The sequence below is a fragment of the Lathyrus oleraceus genome, chromosome 1, assembly GCF_024323335.1.
Source record: "Lathyrus oleraceus cultivar Zhongwan6 chromosome 1, CAAS_Psat_ZW6_1.0, whole genome shotgun sequence".
Taxonomy (NCBI): Eukaryota; Viridiplantae; Streptophyta; class Magnoliopsida; order Fabales; family Fabaceae; genus Lathyrus; species Lathyrus oleraceus.
In genome coordinates, this window is record NC_066579.1 from 318103794 (window position 1) to 318128774 (window position 24981).

At 40.2% G+C, this 24981-nt stretch overlaps 1 long non-coding RNA gene across 1 annotated transcript; it reads right to left on the reverse strand.

The window, feature by feature from the left end:
* Positions 1 to 894: 894 nt before the first annotated feature.
* Positions 895 to 5381, reverse strand: LOC127133113 (uncharacterized). Its single transcript, XR_007807112.1, has 3 exons — positions 4464 to 5381; positions 2686 to 2962; positions 895 to 1565 (listed from the first exon to the last, which is right to left on the reverse strand). It is a non-coding gene; the product is annotated as an uncharacterized LOC127133113 (long non-coding RNA).
* Between the last annotated feature and the right edge of the window lie 19600 nt (positions 5382 to 24981).

A 24981-nucleotide genomic window follows, 5' to 3' on the forward strand; every position in this document is an offset into this window, starting at 1 on the left:
AAAATCGAACAACAAAGAAACATTTTCTACCCAAAATTATGTAGCTTTGAGTTTTCCATCGTACCCGGAGATACGTACGAGCGAAATTCAAAGTATCGTCAGGAACCCTAATTAAAAATAAACCTTTTTGTCCTATTATTTTTCCTTTCTTAATAACTCGAGAAGCCTAACATTTATAAGCTAACACTAACATGCACAACTAACCAAACGGTTCCCGTTGAGTACAACGGACGTGATGGGTGCTAATATATTTCCCTTGCATAATCGACTCCCAAACCCAATTTGGTTGTGTTGGGGGAGTTTTTTCACTAGGGAGCATTGAATATTGTGAGACTTCTGATCGAGAAAATAGCAAGTCTACTATTTTACCGATGTAGTAATAATATGGATGTTTCCCAAAGATCGGTCTCGAGGATTGCGCAACAATATATGTGTAAATTGTTACTCAATTGAACAAACCTAATAGTTTGGGGTTTTGTAAAAATCATTGTAAGAGAAAATAACACAGAATAAATATTTTCACAGATTATAACAATATGCCAAGGTTGGTGTGTGAAACTCTCCTGTAATGACCCTTGAGTGTATATCTCCTTAATAATGAAAATTATTTCAATTACAGGATCTTAAGATTGTTTCCCCCTAAGACCTCGGAGGAAAACCTTTGGTATTCAATCTAACCTCTAAATCCTTAGGTGATTATGCTGACACCAAGCAATTTTACTTTAACAAGAATAACCTGGTAACCATAGGGTATCCCTAGTCCTATATGATATCTACTATGGTTTCACTGTATAAAAACCTTAACAATTGCAATCCTGCTAATCCTTAACCATACATCAATCTTGATTTTTCTGATAAATAAAGCATTACGCAAATTACACAGTGAAATTAACAACAAATAACATGTATTAAGGACATTAAAACTTCAGAGTCATTACACGATCAATTCAGGGACACCCCCTGGCATTAGGGGGTTTAGCCTCTCATATTATTCAAATAAGATACAAAATAAAAACAAGACATTACAAAAGAATGGGAATTCCGTTGATCTTCAATTGCATCCGCTCTTGAAAGATCTCCGTTCTTCGCCGCTTTTGACCGTTTCAATCTTTATCGTCTCCAATTTGTGATCGTGAAAAAGGTCCCTTCTCTGTATTCAAAAATCCCCTAAATAGTTCCTGATGACAAATTTGATGTAGCAAAAGTCCAAAATGCCCACTGGGATCAGCCGCGTCAAAATACAGCAAAAACTGGAAAATGAGGTGTCCAAGCCAACACTGGTCGTGTTAGGCAACACGACAGACCGTGTTGGACTTCTGATGAAAAAGCCTTGACACGCCCCTCTAAGGAGGCTAACACGGGCCGTGTCAGCTGACACGGACACCCATGTCAGCTCCTTGTTTTCTCCTTCTAGTTGTCCTCTCCTGACACGGCCCGTGTTGGGCAACACGGGTGGCTGTGTTAGGACTACTGTGTTGCCCAATTTCCTCTTCCGACGGGCCCAAAATGTCCGATTTGCTTGTCTATCCCTCTGGTATTCTTGTTTACACCTAAAACCAATAGAACTACCACAAAGAGACATAAAATGAAGTATAATGATGCAAACCAAATGTAATCAACAACTGGAAATAACAATGCAAAACATCTAATTTACTAAACAGAACAACAAAACAAGTAGACTAATGTGTTACCGACTTCGTGAAAAGGTGTCGAATGAGTGTCAAAAAATAAGTAGAATTGGAGACTGATCACAACCCCAAACTTATCTCATTGCTTGTCCTCAAGTGATGCTCGAGATATCAGGACAGTCACCCCCAAATTTTGCATCCACAATGCTACTGTGATCTTTCGCGATCTCCTGTTCACTTTTCATTCAGTGTTTTACTCTTTCCCGACTTCCGACTTCAGCTACACTTTCACCTTGACGCATCTTTTGTCCGATAGATTTTCACACTCTCACCAAATCTCTCGGGATCAAAGTGTTTGCACTCAAGAAAAACAGAGCATGCAAAGTTAACTCTTAGGTTTGAAACACATATACCTTCTTAACAAGAAACACATAACACACACTATTCGAGGGATTTTTGGGTTGTAGTGGGGCCAAGGTGTAAGGTGGGGAATCAAAATAAAAAGGGAAATACTAGGGTTCAGGCTCAGAGTTCGTGTTGTTACCCTCATAATTGTCTTCAATCTAATGATCAGGGGGTATTTGTTTTGGGCATCGTTCTTGTTGGGATTCATTGGCTCATATTATTATTTTTATTGCTCTTTTGAGCACGCTTTTTGCCAACCTCGATCCTTCTAGATAAGCGCTTCAAGATACTTCTCATAATATTTTTTTTCATTTCTCTCTTTTTTTTCTTTGAATTTTCTCATTTTTCTGCACTTATTTACTTTTCATCGTAGTCCCAAAATTTTGATGAAACCCTAAACTTAGACTTTTCCACAGATCCGGGGTAAACAACACTTATCTAAGCAAGGTGTGGTAGTGTATAGGCTTACGATTATATATAGTGGTTAATAACAAACAAAAGGAAATATGGCTCAAATTGGGTAAACGAAGGGTAATATTGGCGGGTTGGCTGGAAAGACTCAGGGTTAAAATAAAAACAATGCCTCAGCGTGTACAAGTGTGTTATGAAATTTCAGTATCTTTTATGCAAACCCAGAGAGACAGAGACATACCTGGAAAGCTCTCGTGATTACAAGTGTTTGACTTTTTGTAGTCCTCACCATGTTTGGTATAACTTGCAGGCTTCCAAGATACCTCTCAGTGTGATGTAGGTCCGTCTTCACTTCGGTTATAGATTATTCCTAAGAAGTCCAGTGACAAAGAGTCGCGTCCGAGTGTTCGGATCAGTAGCATCAACTTTCATGGGTTTCCAGAAGAGTAAGTAGAGGGGTGTGTCTTTCATCCAAACGCTCCAAGCTTCATTATTCATCCGACACGAATGTCCTCTATCTGTAACACACAGAATACCACACAACTAACTATTTTAAACACACATAATAAAATGCTGAAAAATACTAAGAACAAAAATAGGCCTTGGCGTGTTTGCTCCGCTCGGAGATTGCCAATTTCTGTTTGCATCCACGACCATTGGTCCTGTCACAGCTGGAAAAATGATAGAGTTGCCACCATCCTTTATTTGTTTCTAAGGAACAGAGAAATAATGATAAAACCTATGACTAAGGTGAGATACTAGGTTCAGGAGTCAGTTAAATAAGGGGAAGGTGTTAGGCACCCCTTATCTCCATTGTATTCAATGGGAACCTCCTACAATTTTAGGGTTAGTGTATGTTTCTAAAATGTTTGGTTTAATATTAGTTGATTGTTCAGTTTATTTATTTATTTACAGAAAATATTATATTTAAACGGATGAGAGACCCAAAAATATTTTTGTATAACTGTACTCGCTAGAGTTTACAACTCTACGCCTACGTACCTTCGCATTATGCGAAAGATCAGAGTACCGTAGTTCTTCTTGAAAATGTTGTTTAGTTAGTTATTTTTATCCCTTGGAAATTCTCATGCATCGGGACGGAAAAATGATTTTAGAAAATGCCTCAATACACTAGGGTAAAGGTCTTACGATTTGAAGTGAGTTTGAATTGATTTTGTCCTTTATCCCTTGCAAAAATAATATTTAATTTATTTAAGAAAATAAATTATAGGTTGTAATTAGGTATCAGACATAACATTTTATCTCGATTTATCCCCGGTTTAACCCTTGAAAACAATAGAGTTTTATCCCATATTATATCCCACATTCTTATCCCATTAAATTTAAGAATATAATTTAATTTAATTAAAAAAAAATGTAATAAAATATATCTCCTATCCCAATTTCTATTCCCTAATTTATATCCCTTAAAACCCTAGAAATTATTCCTATAACTATCCCTAAAAAATGTTATAGAATTTTATCTCATGCTATCCCTAAATTATCACATGATCATCCCATGAATCATTCCTAATTATATCCCATCATGTTTTAATTAATTTTTTTATTTTTATTTTGTGTCAATTATAAAATTAATCATAATCCCAAATTAAATCCCTCATTATATATCTTTTGTATTTTTATCCAGTTGATTATAATTATCTAAAAATTTAATTATTTTTATTAATATTATTTTTTTAAAATAATAAAATTACATTTTAATCAGCCAGCTAAATTAATATAATTAATTTAGCTAAATATGGGACCAAGTCTTAAGAGCAACTAAACAAATATCTTCCTCTCACTTAAAACACATTGAAAAAACAACATGAAAAACATGGAAATGATAGTTACTTCTTCTCTTAGCAAAAAGAAAAAACAATTATGTCCCTTTCTTCTTCATGAAACCCAACCCATGACTTTTTGCCAATCATTCAAACACAATAATATTGTTAAAACCTCAAGCAAATAAAATAGCAATTGTGGAAATTAAATCATAAAAGGGAAGAGAGGGGATACCGAAAGACGAAGGTCGAAACAACATCGGATAGGGCGTGCATTTCCATCATGCTAGTTGTACGGTCCGTCGAGGACCGGTGTGGCTAGAGGGAGGCCAGAGGGCTTTTACGGCGACGACTTTGCAGGTGGTGACGTACGTGGGGCTGCTCCTGTGGCGGCTGGGGTGTATCCGTTTCATGGCGGCGCTGATGTGTTGAGACACTGTTTCAAGCTGCCTTTCCTACTTTCCTATGGAACCATCGTTGCTTTTTATTTTTCTATCTCACTGTTTTTGGTTGTGTTATTGGTCATGAGAATGAGTTTCAAATCTAAGAGATCTCTTTGCTCATAAGGTTGTTCATAAGGTGCTTGATGAAAGTTCCGAAACAATTATTTTCTTCTCTTTTTTCCCCTTATTTCAAATTGGTGGTTGTTATGGGATGTTATATGGGTTGATGTTATTATGCTTGCTATAAATTTTGCGTTGTGAATGTTTGGAGTTAAGGTTATGTTAATATGTTGTCATAAATAAATTTGGATTGGTTATGGTGTTTGAAGGTTGTGTAGTTGTTAATGGTGAAGGAAGATTCATATGGAAGAGAGTTTTGTGAAAAAAATTTGGTGATATTGTTATGATATTGACGAATATTGTGTGGTTTTGTTTTGAAGAGTAAGGTTTGATGGTGATAAATATATGATGGAAGGTTTGTGATTTTGTAAAAAAAGTTGAGGTTTGGTTATCGTGATGTATCTTTCAATTGATTCATGACTTGTATAGATATTGTTAATGATGCATGAATGGTAAGGTGATTTTGATGGGGTGGCTATGTTGGGTGAGAGAAGGATTGTATTTTGTTGGACTATACGTGTAAGAGAAAGTGTTGGTGTATGAGATAGGTTGGGAGAATGGATTGTTCTCCCCCAGATGGTTAGAAATGTGGTATTATTTATAATAAAATGTTAGGTTATGAATTAATTACAAATTAAAAGCAAATCAATGAAAGAAAATAAAAAAAATTAATGTCAGTAATTTTTTAGTTAAAACAAAAATATTTTTCTGATTTTATGCCATAAATCAAAATATTTGATTTTTATGATTTTCAATTAAAATAAAATTGCCAAAACTAACATACAACATGAAAAAAAATAGAATAAAATTAAATATGAAAAATTATATTTAAATGAAAAATAAACCCCTTTTTAAACTTCTTTTTTGTATTGATTATTTTTTTTAAAAGTGAAAAGATTATATAAAATAGTAAAATAATCTAAAAATGACAAAAATGTTTAAATATTTTTTTATTAAAACTTAACTTAAATTACTATCTTAAATATGAAATTGTTAATTGATTACTATAAAATATGAACCAAAAGATTCCCAAATCTTTTTATTTTATGATGATTTTTTTTAATAAAATCATGATATTAATGAAAACATAATATTTAAAAAAATATATTAAATAAAAATACAAAAATTAATAATTAAATAATAAAAAATGTTTTTTGTTTGTGATATTTTTATAGTTTTGAAAATAAATACAAAAGTTAGAAATAAAGGAAAATAAATACCAAAAGTAAGAAAAACAAGATTTGAACTCATGCCCTCTCACACTATCAACTCTTTAGACATGGTCTTCTACCAATTATGCTATTTCAATTATTTGAAATAAAATACCTTTGGCAAGTATATATGATAACGATCTAAATATCTCAATAACCATGAAATATTCTTAACTATTTTAAACTTAGATAGTTCACTAATTAAAATGTCATCCTAGTCAATATAATTAATAATTTTTCTATCCTAATTACTTAACTAAACAAATGACCAAATGACTTTAACCAGTATTTTCTAATAGATTGCAAATTATAGATTTTTCTAAGTAGTTAATACAATTATATGTTAGCTTGATAGAATAAACTATACCCTGAATTTTTTTCTAAAATAACAATTAAACCCTAATGTAAGATCAAACTTCTTAGGGGAGAATAAAAAGGCAAAAGGTTCCCCTTTAACTTTTTAAGTCTTTGGGTTGACCATATAGCCTGTAAAGAGTTTTGGACATGTCAGTAATCTAAACTCTGAGTTAGTTGAGAAAGTGGTCAAAATTAGGGGTCCGACAGGTCCGACGTCACATATGACGACCCGGAACCTCTGGCGGAGCAACAAACTGCTCCTGTTCCTACATCTCTTCCTGCACTTCTTCCTCTTGTGGGTCACCTGCAGCAAATGTGTCAGCATTGTGCTCGTCCATATCATCTTGGACAACACTCTCATATAGCCAATTGGTCGTGTTGGAAATACTAATTCGTGCAGGGTCAGGAAGATGCATAATAAACTGACCAGAACTCATTAAAGCATAATAATCAGAAATTTGTGATATCATACCTTATTGAACCAATGCGTTCATGTCCAGTTTATGCTTACCTGCCACTGGCGTCTCATTAAGTGCAGCAGGGTCATATCCAAAATGGTGGGAATCTGTGTGATGATGCCCCCTATGGAAATTTCCCCTTGGGCTTCTCTCCCCACTCGACCCAGGTAATCCGCTGCAAATGTTGCAACGCTCACAGCTACCCGGTTTGCCATGGCAAACAAAAATAAGAGCTCCTTCTAGGTAGCTACACCTGTGTTATCACCCCTATCAAAAAGCGTGAAAGCCATCACCTTTTGGGCATACCTAAAACAAGGGTTCTGAATGTCAGATGCTTTCGCCCCTTTAGCCACATAATCTGATCGTCCCGTAATGGCCAACCAGAAAGTCTTGGCATCAAAACTATTTGGTACTGCTCCGGGGCCATATAGGGGTAGGCGGAGAATTTCACCCAACTGCTCCACTGTCAACTCGTGGTCGACATTGTATAACCTGAAAGTCATCGTTCCTCCAAAGTACATTGTTGTACCTATCCAACCTTTTTTCAACTTGAACTCAATGGTGCTCAAGAATTCTAAAGTGATGCACTCATAGGTTGGCGCTTCACAATGCATAAATTCAAGCATCCCGAGGACATGGAACATCCTATCCAATTTTTTTGACAAACCCAATTGAAATAAAGTATCGGAGCATAGGTACCTTGTCGGAGTTATCTTTCGTTTGACGTGAGAAGAGTACCTTCGTTCATGCCCTGGGTTATCAAAGATGATATCATGTGAATTCGGATGAGGGATGGTCCGTTTCCGAGGACGGGATGATTCCGCTTCTGTTTGCTTCCCCTTGGAAATCCGCTTCGGCGACATTATTGATTCCTGCATAAAAATTTTATCACAAAAAAAAGTATGGAAAACGGAAAAACGATTACCGTAGCCTTGTAGAGGATGGAGAGTAGAGCAACTTTTATGAAGGGTGTCGGAGATTTAGACGGAGTAGAGTGGCAAAGTTGAGAGCTTTTGGGTGGTGAGGTTATGGAGAAAGTTGATTAACAATGGAGGAAGGAGAAAGATTTGTTTAAAATGGAAGAGAGAAGGTGAGAAAATCAGATTTTATTGGTTAGTTTAGGGTAGAATGAGTTTAAGTGGTGCAAAAAAACTGGGTGGGGTCCAGGAAATCACAAAATCCAAAAATTGGAAAATTATGGTCGTTGGGCCTGACACGGGCGGCCGTGTCAGCTGACACGGGCGGCCGTGTCAGGCCACTGTTTTTTTTACTTTCCTTCCAGTAGAGATGACACGGGCCGTGTCAGTTGAATCGGGCGGTCGTGTCAGCCTACTATAAAATTCTTCTTCCTCAGCTTCTTGCCTGACACGGGTCGTGTCAGGCCCTTGTTTTTTCCCAAAAAATTGCTGATTTTTATCTGTTTCACCATTCTATGGTATCCAAGTGTCCTATATGAGTTTAGCTCAAACCTTTTCTGATGTGCTACACGATTTACCTGCGAACCTACAAATAAAATTGGAAACACACCAAACACTGAAATAATTAGAATAAAATCGTGTGGGTTACCTCCCATGAAGCGTTGCGTTTAACGTCGCATGGCTTGATGGTCGTCTCCCTCATCCTTGTAGACAAACATTATCGATCAGACCACTTTGCTTCCCCTTATAGTATTGCTTCAACCTTTGTCTGTTCACCTTAAATGTATCCCCATTATTTGGATTTTTAAGTTTTATTGCTCCATGGGGAAACACTTTGTGAACCACAAACGGACCCGACCACATGGATTTCAACTTTCCTGGAAAGAGATTTAATCTGGAGTTGAACAAGAGCACCAGTTGTCCCTCGATAAACTCCTTTCTCTACAGCTTCTGATCATGCCATTTCTTTGTCTTTTCTTTGTATAGTTTGGCATTCTCGTATGTTTGATTCTGAAACTCCTCTAACTCGTGGAGCTGAAGGATTCAGGATTCACCTGCTTTAGACAGATCATAATTCAAGAATTTGGATTCCCAAAACGCTTTGTGCTCCAACTCCAGTGGCAAGTGACAAGCTTTACCATAAACCAACTGATAAGGAGACATACATATGGGCGTTTTGAAAGCTGTTTTGTACGCCCATAGTGCATCTTCTAACTTTAGTGCCCAGTCTTTCCTAGATGCACAAACAGTCTTTTCCAGTATTTACTTTATCTGCCTATTAGAAATTTCGACCTGGCCACTCATTTGAGGGTGATACGGAGTGGCGATCTTGTGTTTAACATTGTACTTCTTCAGTAGGTTCTCCATCAGTTTGTTCAAAAAGTGTGTACCTTCATTGCTAATAAGTGCTCTCGGCACCCCGAATCTCAAAAGACATTGTTCTTCAAAAAGGTCACAACCACTTTAGAGTCATTCGTGGGAAATTCCACTGCTTCCACCCATTTTGATATGTAGTCTACTGCTACCAAGATATAATTCTTCCCAAAGGACGGTGGAAATGGCCCCATGAAGTCTATTCCCTATACATCAAATAATTCAACCTCCAGAATAGCGTTTTGCGGCATTTGATTTCTCTTAGAAATATTCCCCGTTCTTTGACATTTGTCGCATTCTTTGACGATGTCCTGAGCATCTTTGAACAATGTGGGCCAATATAGACCTGACTGAAGAACTTTGTCCATTGTTCGGTCACCACTGAAATGTCCTCCATAATTCAAATCATGACAAGCTCTAAGTGCATCCCTTTGCTCCTCCTCCAGGACACATCTTTTGACCAGCCCATCCACTCCTATTTTATATAGGAATGGATCATCCCACAAGTAAAACCTACAATCATGAAAAAACTTTTCCTTTTTGTTAAAATTAAAATCGTTGGGGATTACACCCCCCACCAAATAATTTGCATAGTCTGCGAACCACGGGATACCGATAACAGCGAGGATGTGTTCATCAGCGAACTCATCCTTTATCGATCTCTTTTCTTATGTTTCTTCAATTGGTGACATGTGGGATCGATGATCTGCCACTGTATTTTCACACCCTCTTTTGTCCCGAATCTCTACATCAAATTCTTGGAGGAGTAAGATCCACCTAAGAAGTCTCGACTTAGAGTCTTGTTTAGCAAACAGATATTTCAAAGCGGCATGGTCCGTATACACGACAACCTTCGATCCTAACAAATATTGCTTGAACTTGTCAAATGTGTAAGCCATAGCCAAAAACTCTTTCTCAGTGGTTGCGTAGTTCATCTGTGCAGGGTTCAACACATGACTAGCATAGTAAATGACATGTAATAACTTCTCTCTTCGTTGTCCTAGGACTTCCCTTATAACAATATCATTAGCATCACACATGATCTCAAACGGAAGAGACCATTCGGGGGCAATAACAATGGGTGCTGAAATCAGTTTGCTCTTCAATGTCTCAAAGGCCATGGTGCATTCATTGTCGAACAAAAACGCCTTATCCTTAACCAATAGAGTGGTTAGTGGTTTTGCAATTTTTGAGAAATCTCTTATGAACCTGCGGTAAAAACCAACGTGTCCTAACTCTTGATACCTATCTCATTAACAGGAGATGGGAGTTTAGATATCACTTCCACTTTTGCTTGGTCAACCTCAATTCCCTTGTAGGAAATTTTATGACCCAATATTATCCCTTCTCGCACCATTAAGTGACATTTCTCCCAGTTCAGAATTAAATTTGTTTTCTGGCACCTGTCTAAAACAAGAGAGAGATTCATTAAACAGTTATCAAATGAGGATTCAAAGACCGAGAAGTCATCCATGAAGACTTCCATATGCTTTTCGAGCATGTCGGCGAAAATGGAAGTCATGCATCGTTGGAATGTGGCAGGAGCATTACACAACTCGAATGACATTCTTCGGTAAGCAAATACACCATACGGGCATGTGAATGTTGTCTTTTCTTGGTCTTCCGGGGCGACAACAGTCTGATTATACCCGGAGTATCCATCTAGAAAACAATAGTAGTCATGTCCGGCTAACCTTTCCAACATATGGTCAATAAATGGCAAAGGGAAGTGGTCTTTCCTAGTTGTTGTGTTCAACCTTCTGTAATCAATGCACACGCACTACTCGGTAATTGTCCGAGTAGGAATTAACTCATTTTTTCATTCCTTATTACGGTGGTCCCTCCTTTATTAGGGACAACATGCACCAGGCTCACCCAAGGGCTGTCAGAAATAGGATATATAAGACATGCGTCTAACAATTTCACCACCTCTTTCCAAACTACTTCCTTTATTGCAGGATTGAGTCTTCTCTATGGTTGGACTACCGGTTTGTGGTCTTCTTCCATGAGAATTTTATGCATGCACACAGTAGGGCTAATACCTTTCAAATCTTCAATTTCCCATCCAATAGCATTTTTGTACTTTTTCAAGATTTGGATGAGCTTTTCTTCTTGGAGATTCTGTAGGCTCGAGTTTATGATAGCATGACATTTTCCTTCAGGATCGAGAAAAACATAATTAAGATTCTCAGGAAGTTGTTTCAACTGTGTTCCCTTCTTTGGCTCTTCATCCTCCTCACTAGATTGAGGTGTGCGTAAATCCTCCCACCGGTGTGGTCGAGGTCCTTTCCACGGAGGTTGTGCGTCTAACAAGGCCAACACTTCAGATTCCTCGCTGTCCACTTATTTATCACTATCGAAAATGGACAAACTCAACACTCTTTCCAAAGGTAACTGTGGTGCATTCAAAGGACTATCATATGTCATCACCTGATCCAGAACCTCTATAGTGTGACTGGTACAAATATCATCCTTGTACCTCACGGTGTTTCGAACATCGATTTTCAATTCCTCATCATAAACCTTCAATGTCATAGTTCCTTCTTCTATGTTTATCAAGCACATTCCCGTTTCTAAAAAGGGTCTCCCAAGAATGAGCGGGATCTCTTCATCTTCCGGAATTTCAAGAATTACAAAATCCTCCGGAAATACAAACTTGTCAATTTTCACAAGAACATCTTCAACAATACCATACGGTTTTTTAACCGAATGATCGGCGAAATGGAGTGTCATCCTGGTGTCTTACACAACCCCTATACCAAGCTTCTTGTAAATGGATAACGGTATAAGACTCACACTAGCTCCCAAATCAATAAGAGCTTTATTGAATGACCTATCTCCAATAGTACAAGGGATGGTAATAGCTCCTCGATCTTTCTTCTTTAGCAGAATCTTCATACCCTGCAAAATAGCACTACAAATTTCGGTTAGAATAATCGGGTTGGCGTCGGAGGTTCGCCTCTTCGAAATGATGTCTTTCACGAACTTGGCATAAGTAGGCATTTGTTCAAGCGCCTCCAACAGAGGAATGTTGATTTCCATCTTCTTGAACAACTCAAAGAATTTTTCAAAGTTTTTCTCATGTTGTCCCTTTTTCCTGTTCCTAGTGGGGAAGGGAAGCTTAACAACCGATTTAGGCTCAATGAATCTTTCTTTCACAACAAGTTTCGGTGCTACCACTTCTTCTCTCACAACTTCATTTTCTTTGATCTCAAGATCCACTTCGATCAATTGATCTTCCTCTTCATCCACCTCCTCGATTGCTTCATCAGATTTACCACTTCTTGTTGTCACAATACTCACATTATTATGCTCTCTAGGATTTGTCACGGTTGCACTCGGTAGAGCACCTTGTGCTTGAGAACTCGAAGCTGATTGCTGAGCGATTTGACCCATTTGAACTTCAAGATTCTTTATGGATGTTGTGGTGTTTTTCTGATTGTTCCGGGTTTCTTCTTGAAATTGAACATTATGAGCTTCCATCCTTTCAATTGCAATTTCCCAATCAGCTTTCTTAGGGGCCTATTGTTGCTGCTGTTGTTGATATTGAGTTTGGTACTGACCATGTTGAGGAGTGGTCTTTCCATGAGAAGTTGGGATGATTCTTCAACCCCGGATTGTACGAGTTGGAATAAGGATTATTCTGCTACAAAATTTTGATTTCCTCCACTTATTGAGGAGTTGCAAAACAATAAACAGTTTGGTGAGGACCGCTACAAATTTCACAACAGACAGTAGGAGCCAGTTGGACCTGCGCCACCTGTTGGGTACATATATTCATCGCCTTCAGCTTCTTCTCAACTTCAGTAGCTATAGTATCTTCAATACGGATTTTATTAGTTTCCAGCTTTAAATCTATAACCCCTTCTAGTTTGCTTTTACATCTATCGTACAACTCCAAGTGCTCATTAGCCGCAATAGTGTAACACCTCAAAATTTGCCCTCTTCTCTTGGGACTAGCATTATCATATTGCATACATTTTTAGGTCATTAGGCATTGCATATTGCATATCATGTGGTTACATTGTGCAAGTCATCCTCTCAAGTCTTGATCAGAGGATGAGAAAGTCTAAGTGCAAGCCTAGGGTTTATTGACTGATCATGGGCCATCTGAGGATTGGGATGTGAATTAGGGTTTTATGACTCTCAAAGGATATTGGTCTTCATCTTGTTTGGAATGATTCATCATCATCATCATGGTTTGTTATCATCAGCAGAATCAAGTGTTGGATCAGGATTCCTTGAGATTAGGGTTTTGACCACTGGTCAACCCTAATCAGTTGCATTGGGCCAATCAGGGCATGATCAGGAGATGGGGTCTATGATGGTTATGGGGTTCATTCTATGGTTATATTGTGCTTATTGAGGCTAGGGTTTCACCCTTGGGCCATTTCAGTTGAAGATTGGAGCTCAGATTGATCTATGCATTGCCAGATTCATCTATCAGATGAAAAAGTCAATTGTGGTCAACTGTACATGATTTGATGGATTTGGAGGTGGAAATGAGTTGGATACACTTCATTCATGTTGGAACAAGTGTTATTTGACATCTCAAAGCTTAAGAATGAAGAAAATCAAGTCAGGACAAAAACTGCCAAAAATAGTAAGTGACTTGTAATTGAAGTTTCCAAAAATGGAAAGTTTTTGACCTCAAGACCACGTGTCCAAAGAAGCTTCAAATGGAAATTTGTTCAACATGAAAGTTGTAGATCTTGTTCTCACCTTTCCAAAATGTCCAAGAACTTGAAAATCCCATGTATGGTTGGGAAATTATGGCTCAGTGAATTTCAAAAATGACCCATAATCAGGAGGCCATAACTTCCACATGGATTGTCCAAATTGGAAGTTCTTTATATGCACAAACTCCATTTGACATGTACTTCTATGGTGCATAATTGGATTTCTTCAAAAGTGGTCAATGCAAAAAGTCAAATTTCAACTGGACAGTTAAATGAACCAGGGGCAAAATTGTCCAACTTGTGAAATAATTGGAATTTTTGAGTGGGGATTTTTGCAACACCTCACAAATGGTATTTGAAAGTTGTGGGAATCATCATAACATGGCAAAGGCTTATGGTTTGAAAATTGACTTGTAAAATGAAATTGCAAAATTGGACACATAACCATTCACATGTGATTTTCCAAAATACACATCCAATGAGAGTGAAACAAGTTGCAACAGCTCACACATGTCATTTAGAGAGTGTGTGAGCTGTCCATGAGGTGGCAATGAGCTGGCATGGAAAGGACCATTTTGCCCCTAAGCTTGAATTAACACTTTTGCTAATCAATTCCATTTGGTTAATGATTGTGATTAAGCTTGGATTAAGGTGGCATATATAATCCTAATCACATTCTAATCATAACAGAAAATTCACAATCCCGAAATCAGATCAAAAACTCTCCAAATTCATCACTTTGCTCTCAAGAACACATAGAACCAAAATCCATCAAACTTCATCAATTTTTGATCAAACTCGAAATTTCTTTTTGGTTTGGTCTTGATTCATCCTCATCATCAACTGTTTTTGGACGTTGGAGCAAAGGATATGCAAAACACGACTGTCCAAGTGAAGCTCCATCAATGGTGAATCAAGAATTCGCGCGCTAGGAGTGGAATCAATTGAACCTGAGCCTGGAATTCAACTTCTTGAAGCTTGTTTTGCATCTGTTTTGACGTTATAAGCACGAAGAACACCAATTTCATCGCTGCATTCCAGGTACGTGAGTTTTTCGAGTGTCACGATTCTTCCAATGCTTGGATGCGTTTTGTAGAGCGTAGAACGTAGGTCATCGTGATATAGGTAGTTTGTGAAATGGATAACTGTAGCATGTGAAATCTGGAATTTAAGTTTCGAACCAAAACCCTAACTCGATCGATCCGTGAGATTTAGGAACTCTTAGGTTAAATTAGGTTCATATTTGAGATCCTCATGGTGAGACGGTTCCAACGGATATTCGTTTGCTCATTTTGGTGATGATTTGATGATTACGTGTTCTTGAGTTGCTGGATGAAGAAGACGAGGATTTCTGGATATTTTAGGTGTTTGATCTTTGTTTCCATTTGAAAATTCGAATAACTTGTTTACCGCTCCCGCGTCCTGGTATTTACAATACTGCCATCACTGAAATTCATTTTAATTATATTAATTCATAAAAAATTCTTAAAAATCATTAACACCTTAGAAAATTCATAAAAAATGTTTTAAAAATCAGAAAAATATGTGGATTTTTTTGTTGACTTCCTAATTCCCTATAGAATTTTGTTGACCTATTTTTGGAAGTTGTGCTTGGAGAGAATTAGGTTTGACCTAGGGTTGATTAACATGTGTACAATTTTGATACCTTTGGCCATTTTGATTGTGAAATCCTCATGCTGTGAAATAAATTCTTGAAATTTTTTGTGGTGATTGTGGACTGGTTGATGTTTATTTACGTGTAAATTTCATGAATTTTGGATTCCTGGTGTTTGAGTTATGAATTTTGGAACCTAGGTGTGACAATTTGTGTCACACCTCATTATGTCAACTTGCTGGATTTATTTTCATGACCTAGACTTGTTAGAATGATGTGAAATTTTGCATGGATGTTCATTAACATGTTAAGATGCTATGTGAATTTTTGTGGAATTTTATGTGGCATTTTCAATTTGATTGCTATTTTTCATCTCTGTTGGTCAAATATGCAAGTCCATGTGGTACATGTTTGTAATTTGGATGTGAAATGCTCATATGGTATTGGATAATCATGAAATTTGGTATGATTGTTGTAGACACATGTTATAACATCCCTGTTTTGGTCCCATTCATTTCTTTATTGTTTTCATGGACTTATGAATTTTTGAAGTGAATGCATGTGTTGATGTTGTGATTTGGAGCATGTAATTGTGTCTGTTTTTGTTGATTTTCATTGACATGGTTTCCTTTGTCCAATTAAGCTAAAATTTGACATGCTAGACCTTGATTAGGTCCTGTTTAGGTGTAATTTATTTGAGATTTTTTGGATTTGTTTTGATATGGATTTGAATGCAATAGTTCTGTTTGGATGTTTGGTGTTCCATTTGAACTAGTTTGACTTGTTTTATGCATAAAATGAACATGATGAATGATATAAACGTGGGACTAATTGTGTTGGCTCTTGTTTGACATTAATTTGACTTTGGTTGGATATCCCTTGTTGTTTAGGAATTTTTCTTGCCTCTGGACCCTAGGCTTGGCCTAGTGGTCTAGTTTCTAACATTTGATTGATTTTTCAGGATGAAAAGGTGCAATGTGTGTGGAGAATGATCCAAGTCAATTCAATTGATATTGTTTGATGTTTGTACACTAACATAACTTTGTTTTGTAGGTTGTGAAGTTTGGGCTTGAGCTCATAGCTTGCCTTTGTTGTGCATTAGTTTGTATAGTCTGACTGATTAATACTTGCTGTTTATTTTTGTCTGTCTGAGTACTAACTGTGTTTGACTGTTTCCAGGTACTTTTAGTTGCTCAGTTCCTTGTGAACTTTTGCTTTGCTTTGCTTAAGCAACTTGCATTGAGGTATAACTTCCTAACTTCATGTAGTCTGGAGACCCGGTCTGTTATTTGACCGGGCAAACTGTCTGAAGTCCTCCTTAAGAGGCAATGTTTGTGATTGTTTAATATTGTGCCTAAGCAGGTAAAGTCCTTAATCAAGGCAATTGGTGGAAGGTAGGGATATGCAATCTATCCCCCACTATTCAGTTGAGTCTTCTCCTTGCTCCCATTACATGGTTGTAGCATTGAGATCACAAGCCCAAGATCTTGTGCAGTGCACATTGTGTCAGAGTCTCTGAGTATAGAAGGGTTCCCCCATTCTGGACCCATGCTCATTTGTCAGAAGCTCTCCCTGGTCAGGGATAAGAGCTGTGAGGTCTGATCCTCACTTCACCTTTCATCTGCTTCACCTTAGCCTCGTAATGGCAAGGTTAAGAGCAAACACAGCCCGTACAGATGACTTGCTGAGGCAGTCAAACCTATTGTTTGAGCCCACTTGTTTGGTTATAGTGCGTGCTATGTGGATATCTGTTTGAGATGCTTGTTCTCATTTGATGTATGCTTGAATTATTTTGTATGCTTGTATGCTTGCTTCTTTCCTGGATAGGAGTAGTTTGCTTATGCAAGTAGGATAGAAAACTGAACTTAGGGTAACGATGCATGACAACACTAGGCTCGAGTCCAGCTCCCTAGTAGTGTGTCTTTCCCTGGTTTCTGGCTAGTAATTCAGTCCCTTTCAGGGGAACTACATCGCCCTGATCCTTGTTCCAGACGAGGTATGTAGGCAGGTGGTCGTGCGAGACCACTCCGGGCAACCTTTTTCTTTTTTGCGTGTGTTTACTTGTTATCTGATTGTGTTTTGGCTCGGATGCCGACGTAAGTCCAGTAATTGGCTGTCGGGCTCCACGTTTGCCCTTTTGATTGTGTTTTGGTTCGGATGCTGACGTAATTCCATCGAGTGGTTGTCAGGCTCCATGTTTGCCATATGTTTGTGCATTTTGTGTTGTTTGGCGTGCGTAAGCCGAACTACAGTGGCTCTGATTCTTGTTCCAGACAAGATATGTAGGCATAGGATGCGACGTCCTATCGAGCTCCCTTCTCTTAACCCCACCTGTGTTCCCTGTGTGTGTGTGTGATGTTTTAAGCAACCTTTTCTTTCTTTTAGAACGTGGATCCCGTCGAGTACGACGGACGTGAGGGGTGCTAATACCTTCCCCTTGCGTAACCGACTCCCTTACCCTTTCTCTTTGGTCGCGAGACCATGTTCTTTCCAGGTTTCTCTGAGCGTTTCCTTTCCCTATCTTGGGATAAATAACGCGCAGTGGCGGCTCTGTGTGTGTTTTTATTTGAGTCCCGCCGGTTGTTTTTTCGCGGATGCGCCAGCTGGCGACTCCACTGGGGAAATAGATGTAGACCTGTGCTGGTCCATCTTCCCTAAGCGAGTCTTTCCTAGCGTTCTAGGATAGTTTAGGTTGCTTGTGTTGTTGTATTTATTGCATTTATTATTCTAACCAAGGTATATATTTGCATTAAATATTTGCATGCATCATACTATCATGTTGTTGCCGTCCTCTGTGTAGGTGGTTCCTCTGTTTTGGGGTGGGTGTTCTGAGTGGGGCTAAAACCCAGGCCCGAGTATACACCTAGGATTAGTGTGGTCTCGCGTTCCTCATTTGCTTTATCAGCATATTGTTGCAACGTGACATACCACAAGCCAGACGAGGTTCATTTGATAGTGCTTGCCTTTGTGGGGTACTCCACTTTGGTTGAGTTACTTCATTTGAGCTGTTGACTCTGGTGACCGATCATTTCCCGGATCTTTGGTTTAGACGATCTCAGGAGAGCTACAATGGCACATCCGAAAGGGCAAACCCATTGAGTATCTTTGCCCGATTGTCGAGACTATTATCCGCCTTAGGATGACCTGATTATAATTTACCTGTGAGGGGAGGGTGTTTCTTTCAGATGCATGTTCAGATGGTGACTCAGATGGTGACTAATGGTTCAGTTGATCAGAGTCCTATTTATAAGTCGGATTTATGGTCATTTATTGCGGTGACGCCGGAGTGCTGTCCGTGATATTTATCAGTGGGGATCCGTTTATTTCAGGATTCCCCGGGCCGATGTTATCAGTGGGGATCCGTTTATTTCAGGATTCCCCGGGCCGATTCAGATGGGTGTCTGCTCAGAGATTGTGGTTTGGTGATGATGATGATGTATCAGTCTTCCGTTTATTTCGGAACCCTTGAGTTGGATTTGTGGTTACATATTCCCTCGGATGGTTATGATCGGTTCAGAGATCAGGGCTGTGATTCAGAGCAACAGATGATCAGAGGACTTGGAGGATGGCACAATGCATTGCATACATCTGCATCATTCTCATTTTGCATTCATCTGCACCTAAACTACGTCTAGCCATATGGGGAGTATTATTGATTGAGAATCTGGTTGAGAGACATCTTGAATGTCAGAATGTTATTGTCAAAATATTATCCGTCTCGATGAAACCAGAATCAAGAGACAAAGTGTTCCTCATATGGATAGACGTTGCATTCATGCATATTAACCTGTTTGCTGTTTTGCAGGAATCATTGCTCGTGCTCGTAGAGTTGTACCCTTGCACTCAACTCGTCCTCACAGATACTTCACCAGGCGCAACACTCCTCGACTGATGGATCTCCCAAGTACTGATCTCCTCGAGCTGAAGGACAAGATGACTGAGCTGATCAACATCATGCAGGGTTTTGCAGTTGATCAGAAAGCTTTGGTTGACAAAGTTGAAAAGCTCGAGCGGGCTTCAGCTGCTAACAGTGTTGTTAATCTGGATGGTGTCTCCAACCAGGGGCTCGGTGGATCCAGAGACGGTGGTAAGAGAGCAACAGTCGGTAGGGTAAATAATGCTGCTACTGGTGGTGGGCCCGGTCTGGGGCATGATCTGAAGGATAATCTGTTCCCACCTTTCTTTGGGGTTGATGATGACAGGGAGGAGGACCGAGAGGCTGACCAGTTCTCGATGCATAATGAACCATTCGGTCAATATGGTGTCCAACCACAAAGCAAAGAGATTCAGTTGCTGGCAGAGAAGGTAAGGGCTCTGGAAAGCCATGCTACTCCGGGGTTTGTCAACATGTCCAACATGGGGCTGGTAGAGGGGATTATGATCCCACAGAAGTTCAAAGCGCCTGCATTTGACAAATATAATGGGAGTTCCTGCCCGGAAACTCACCTCCAAGCTTTCGTCCGCAAGATCTCTGCGTACACGACAGATCAGAAGCTATGGATGTACTTCTTCCAGGACAGTCTGTCCGGAGGATCCCTGGAATGGTACACCAAGCTGAAATCTTCTGATATCAAGAGCTGGCAAGATCTTGGCGATGCCTTCTTTAAACAGTATCAGTTCAACGCTGATATGGCTCCGAGTCGTACCCAGCTGCAGGGTATGTCTCAGAAGAATAATGAGGGGTTTAAAGAATATGCTCAAAGATGGAGGGAGTTGGCTGCCAGAGTTCAACCTCCGCTGGTGGACAGAGAGATGTCTGATATCTTCATGGGTACCCTGCAAGGGGTTTTTGCTGAAAGAATGGTGGGTTGTCCGGTAACCAACTTTGCAGACATTGTGGTGGCTGGGGAGAGAATTGAAAGTTGGCTGAAAATGGGGAAAATACAAGGTAGTGCTTCGTCATCAGCATCGAAGAAGCCATTCGGGAACGGTCAGCGCAAGAATGAGGGTGAATCGAGTGCTGTGTATGCCCAGGGAGGACACGGTAGGGATCGTTACTACCAGCACACTGCTGCTGTAACCATCCCTGCTGGTAATCAGTCAGTACGACAGCAACGTCAATCACCTCAACAGAGAGCTGGGTACCAGGTGAAAGGAAAAGGGGTTGATCGCCATTTTGACAGGCCACCCGTGACATATGCTGTTCTGTTTAAGAAATTGATGGATCTTGGGTTGGTTCAGCCGAGGGCGATGGTTCCGATGAGATCAGATCAGAGGCCACCCAACTATGATGAGAACGCCCAGTGCGAATTTCATTCTGGAACACCGGGGCATAACATTGAGGGTTGTAGAGCGTTCAAGAATGTTGTCCAAGATCTGGTAGACTCCAAGGCCATCAATTTTGCACCATTACCGAATGTTAATGCTAATCCCATGTCGGCGCATGGTCAGGCGATGGTGAGTGCAATTGTTGAAGATTCGGATCACGCCTGTGTGATGGGTGAAGAGAACGACAGCGACTGTAAGTTTGATGGTTGGATAAAGCCGTGCGTACCAGGAAACTGGAAGGCCTGAAAAGATCTGCACGGTCACTCATCCTGAAGAGTAATAATTTCTTGTTTTCAGTTTTATTTGCATGAAAGCCATACGTGTTGCCCGACACGTAATGGTTCATTGTAAGGGCCACCTCATGTTTAAATTTGCATTTTTTGCATCATAAATAAATGGATGTTTTTCAGTCAAAAAAGCGGTGTTCCCTGTTTTTCATTTATTTTTGCAGTTTAAAAACAAATAAAAATGGCAATGTTTATTTTCATTTTTTCTTCTTTTTTGATTTGTCTCGTCCCAAAGTCGAAAAATAATTCTCCGGATCTCTTTGATAACGATTCGGTTACACCTCATATGACTTCGACAATCCAATCTATCTTGCTGAAGAAGAAGACGAAGAAGATTGTGAGCTGCTGGAATTAGCCAGGTTGTTGAAACAAGAGGAGAGGGTGATTCACCCGCATGTGGAGCGGGTTGAGATTGTTATTCCAAGCACCGCCGAGATCAGAAAGGAAGTGAAATTAGGGCCGCTTCAGAGGCAAGTCGAGAGCAGAATGGTAGCCTTGTTGAAAGAGCATGTGGATGCCTTCACCTGGTCGTGTCAGGATATGCCAGGGTCGGATACCAATGTCGTTGTGCACAAGCTACCATGGAGAGAAGACTGTCCTCTAGAGAAGCAGAACGCCAGTGCCTGTATCAGAGAGCCATGGTGACTTTGTTTCATGATATGATTCGTCATGAAATCGAATGCTATGCTATGACATGATAGCAAAGTCCCAAACAGGAGAGGGGCATCTGGCAGACCGGGGCAAGTCGTTTGACCGGTTGAGACAATTCAAACTGAGGTTGAATTCAAGTGAGTGCACTATCAGAGTGCGGTCCGGTAAGATGTTGGGGTTCATGGTAAGGGAGGAATCGAGGTTCATCCTGCAAAAAAAAAAAAAAAAAAAACAATAAGAGAAACGCCTGAACCGAGAAAGAAAAAAAGAGGTTCGTGGTTTCTTAGAAAGATTGAACTACCTGTCATGGTTCATATCTCATCTAACCGCCACGTGCGAACCTATATTCAAGATGTTGAAAAAAAAAGATCAAACGGTCAGGTGAAATAATGATTGCCAAAGGGCATTGAAAAAATAAAAGAAAAGTTGCAGGAACCTCTGATTCTGTTGCCTCCCTATGGAAAGAGACTGTTAATCTGTACTTGACAGCCTTCGAGGGGTCTACGAGGTGTATTGGGGCAGCATGACTAGTCTTGTCGAAAAGAGCATGCAATTTACCTAAGCAAAAAGTTTACCGACTGTGAAACAATACATTCACTGTTCGAGAAAACTTGATGTACTTTGGCATAGGCTGCTCGCCGACTGAGACAGTATATGCTGGTTCATACCACTTTGTGGATTTCTAAGATGGATCCGATCGAGTATGGGTTTGAGAAGCCAACATTGACCGGACGGGTTGCGAGAGGAGCAAAATAATGTTTACTGATTTGTGATGCTCTCAGAAAGCAATCAAGGGGTATTGTCTGATTACGTCGCTCCGCAACCCATTGAGGATCATCAACCGATGAAGTTTGAGTTCCCTGATGAGGACATCTCGAGGTGCTCCAATCGAAAGATTGAGAGTGACCGATCCCGGAGGAGGGGCCTGACCCCAAATCCGAACGGATTTTGATGTTTGATGGGGAGGTTAAGGTGAATAAGCTTTTGTTGCCCGGATAACGTTTGAATGCACCGACGGTATGATTGTGCAGAAAATGGTGGTAACCTACAAAGACTGGCATGAGATGTTGCCGTTTGCGTTACATGGGTATCGAACGTCAGTACGAACATCTACTGGGGCAACTCCTTTCTCACTCGGGTATGGAATGGAAGCGGTGCTACCGGTTGAGGTTCAAATCCCCTCTTTAAGAGTCCTGATGGACGTGAAGCTGCAAGAGGCTGAATGGGTAAGGACCCGGTACGAGGAGCTAAGCCTGATAGAGGAAAAGAGGCTAGCAGCCATCTGTCATGGGCAGTTATACCAGCAAAGAGTGAAGCGTGCTTTTGACAAGAAGGTGCGACCTCGGGTATATCACGTGGGTGATATGGTGCTGAAAAGGATCTTTCCTCCTCAAAACGATCGAAGGGGCAAATGGACACCGAATTATGAAGGTCCATTCGTGGTCAAGAAGGTTTTCTCTGGTGGAGCCTTGTTGTTAACGACCATGGAATGGCGAGGATTTTCCATCCCCTGTGAATGCGGACGCAGTTAAAAAATACTTCGTGTAAATTGACCCGCTGGACGAAAGGAACAAAATAGTCCAGGCAAAAATGGGCATCCCGGCGAACCAAAAACAGAAGAAAGGTTCGGGCAAAAATTAGGGATATAAATGGAAAAAATGTACACCCGGCAAGTCGAAAACCTGAGAAGGCGACTTGGGCAAAAAAGGGTATCCCGGTGGACTGAAAACCCGAAAGGGCGGTCCAGGCAAAAGAGGGATTGAAACGAACAACTACGTCCAGCATGATCGTTTGCGCTTTGGTTAAAGCACCATGGATAATACCCGGTAGGGATCAATCAGAAACGTCTTGTTCAGAAGGCAGAAAGCATGGAGAGTCTGAGGACATATGGGGTGTAACTGAGTTGGAACTCGATGAGATCACGGGTTTTACATTGCCACGAGGATAGATTTTTCCTTTTGTGCGCGATTACCTCTTTTCAGGAATTGCTTTCTTTGTATCGCTCAATTTGAGCCACACTTTTCCAATCAATAAAATGCATATTCAGTCAAATAATTGTGTTTTTGTTTTTCATTACCGCTTTGATTGCAAAAACATCCAATTATTTTGATAAAGAATTGTTGCATTTTTAACACATACAGGTTCCTTCCAATGCATGTTTATAAGATGGAAAGATTGAAATCTTATTTGGAAGGATTGAGTGACCCAAGTGTTGAAATCTTGACACGCCTGGGGCACGGTTTTATCTAACGATCTGTTTTGCAGGAACTGTTAGATATTCTTCACTCACTTGCAGGTTGTGATGTGGAAGCTTGGTAGCAGACCCCCAGAGAGTTCGCTCAGGAACAAATGAATATGAAAGAATGACGAAGACGTTGAGACGTACGATGATCCTTGATGGTAATCAAGAAGACTCTTCCAAAATCGGAAGACTTGAAAGTATGTAATTCCCCGCAGAGTCCGATCAGGGACGAGTGCATGAAGAAAGGTAGGAAGAGACGACGTCGAGACGTCCGACGACCTTTGGAATTAATCAAGAAGACTCTTCAAAGTCGGAAGATTGAAAATTCTGTATAAATCCCAGGAGTACGTTTCTCGTCGAACGCGGGACGATTGGGAATACAAGATGATGGAGCAGAAAAGGTCCAGACGAGTCTGGAATTCTCAAAAGTGGAAAGCTGATGCGAGATTGGGAGGTAGATACCGTGGTTCGATGAGTCGACGGGTGTTCTGTGCCAATTTTTCTCATTTCCCAGCTAAGTCCCCGAGCAGAATCGTAGGATTAGCTCCCCAGTAGATTCAGGGTCTGTGGACTTCTCCAGCCGAGTCAAGATGGTTATCCCCGGCAGGTGTAAAACGGTATTTCCGCAGCAGCCAGGCCAGAAGCTTGCTACTCCCCGAGTGGAGCGGGTTTCAATGAAATATATCTCCAGCAGTGTGCATCCTACCAGTGGATTGGACGAGTTTCCATAGCAGACGGATTTTTGCATCCCCAGCTGAGTGTATCCTACGTGTGGATTGCATGGGTTGTCCCCAGCGGAGTGGCATTTGTTTCCCCAGCCGAGTCAGGATAGTCATCCCCAGTGGGTGTCAAATCAATGTTTCCCCAGCAGCCAGTCCGGGAGGTTGCTGTTTCCCCAGCGGAGTATCTGTGAGCATTTCCCCATTGAAGTCGTCAGGTATCTGTGAGGGTTTCCCGAAGCAGAGGTGGATGTATATCTCCAGCAAGTCAAAGACTGTTGTATCCCCACAGAGTGTTGGTGGTGCTTATCCCCAGCAGTTTCTCGAGTGGATCGGGTGCAAAGGAGGTTCTTCCCCAGCAAGGGTTACCTTTTCCCAACAGCAGATGTTACTCCCCAGCAGGGTGGAGATC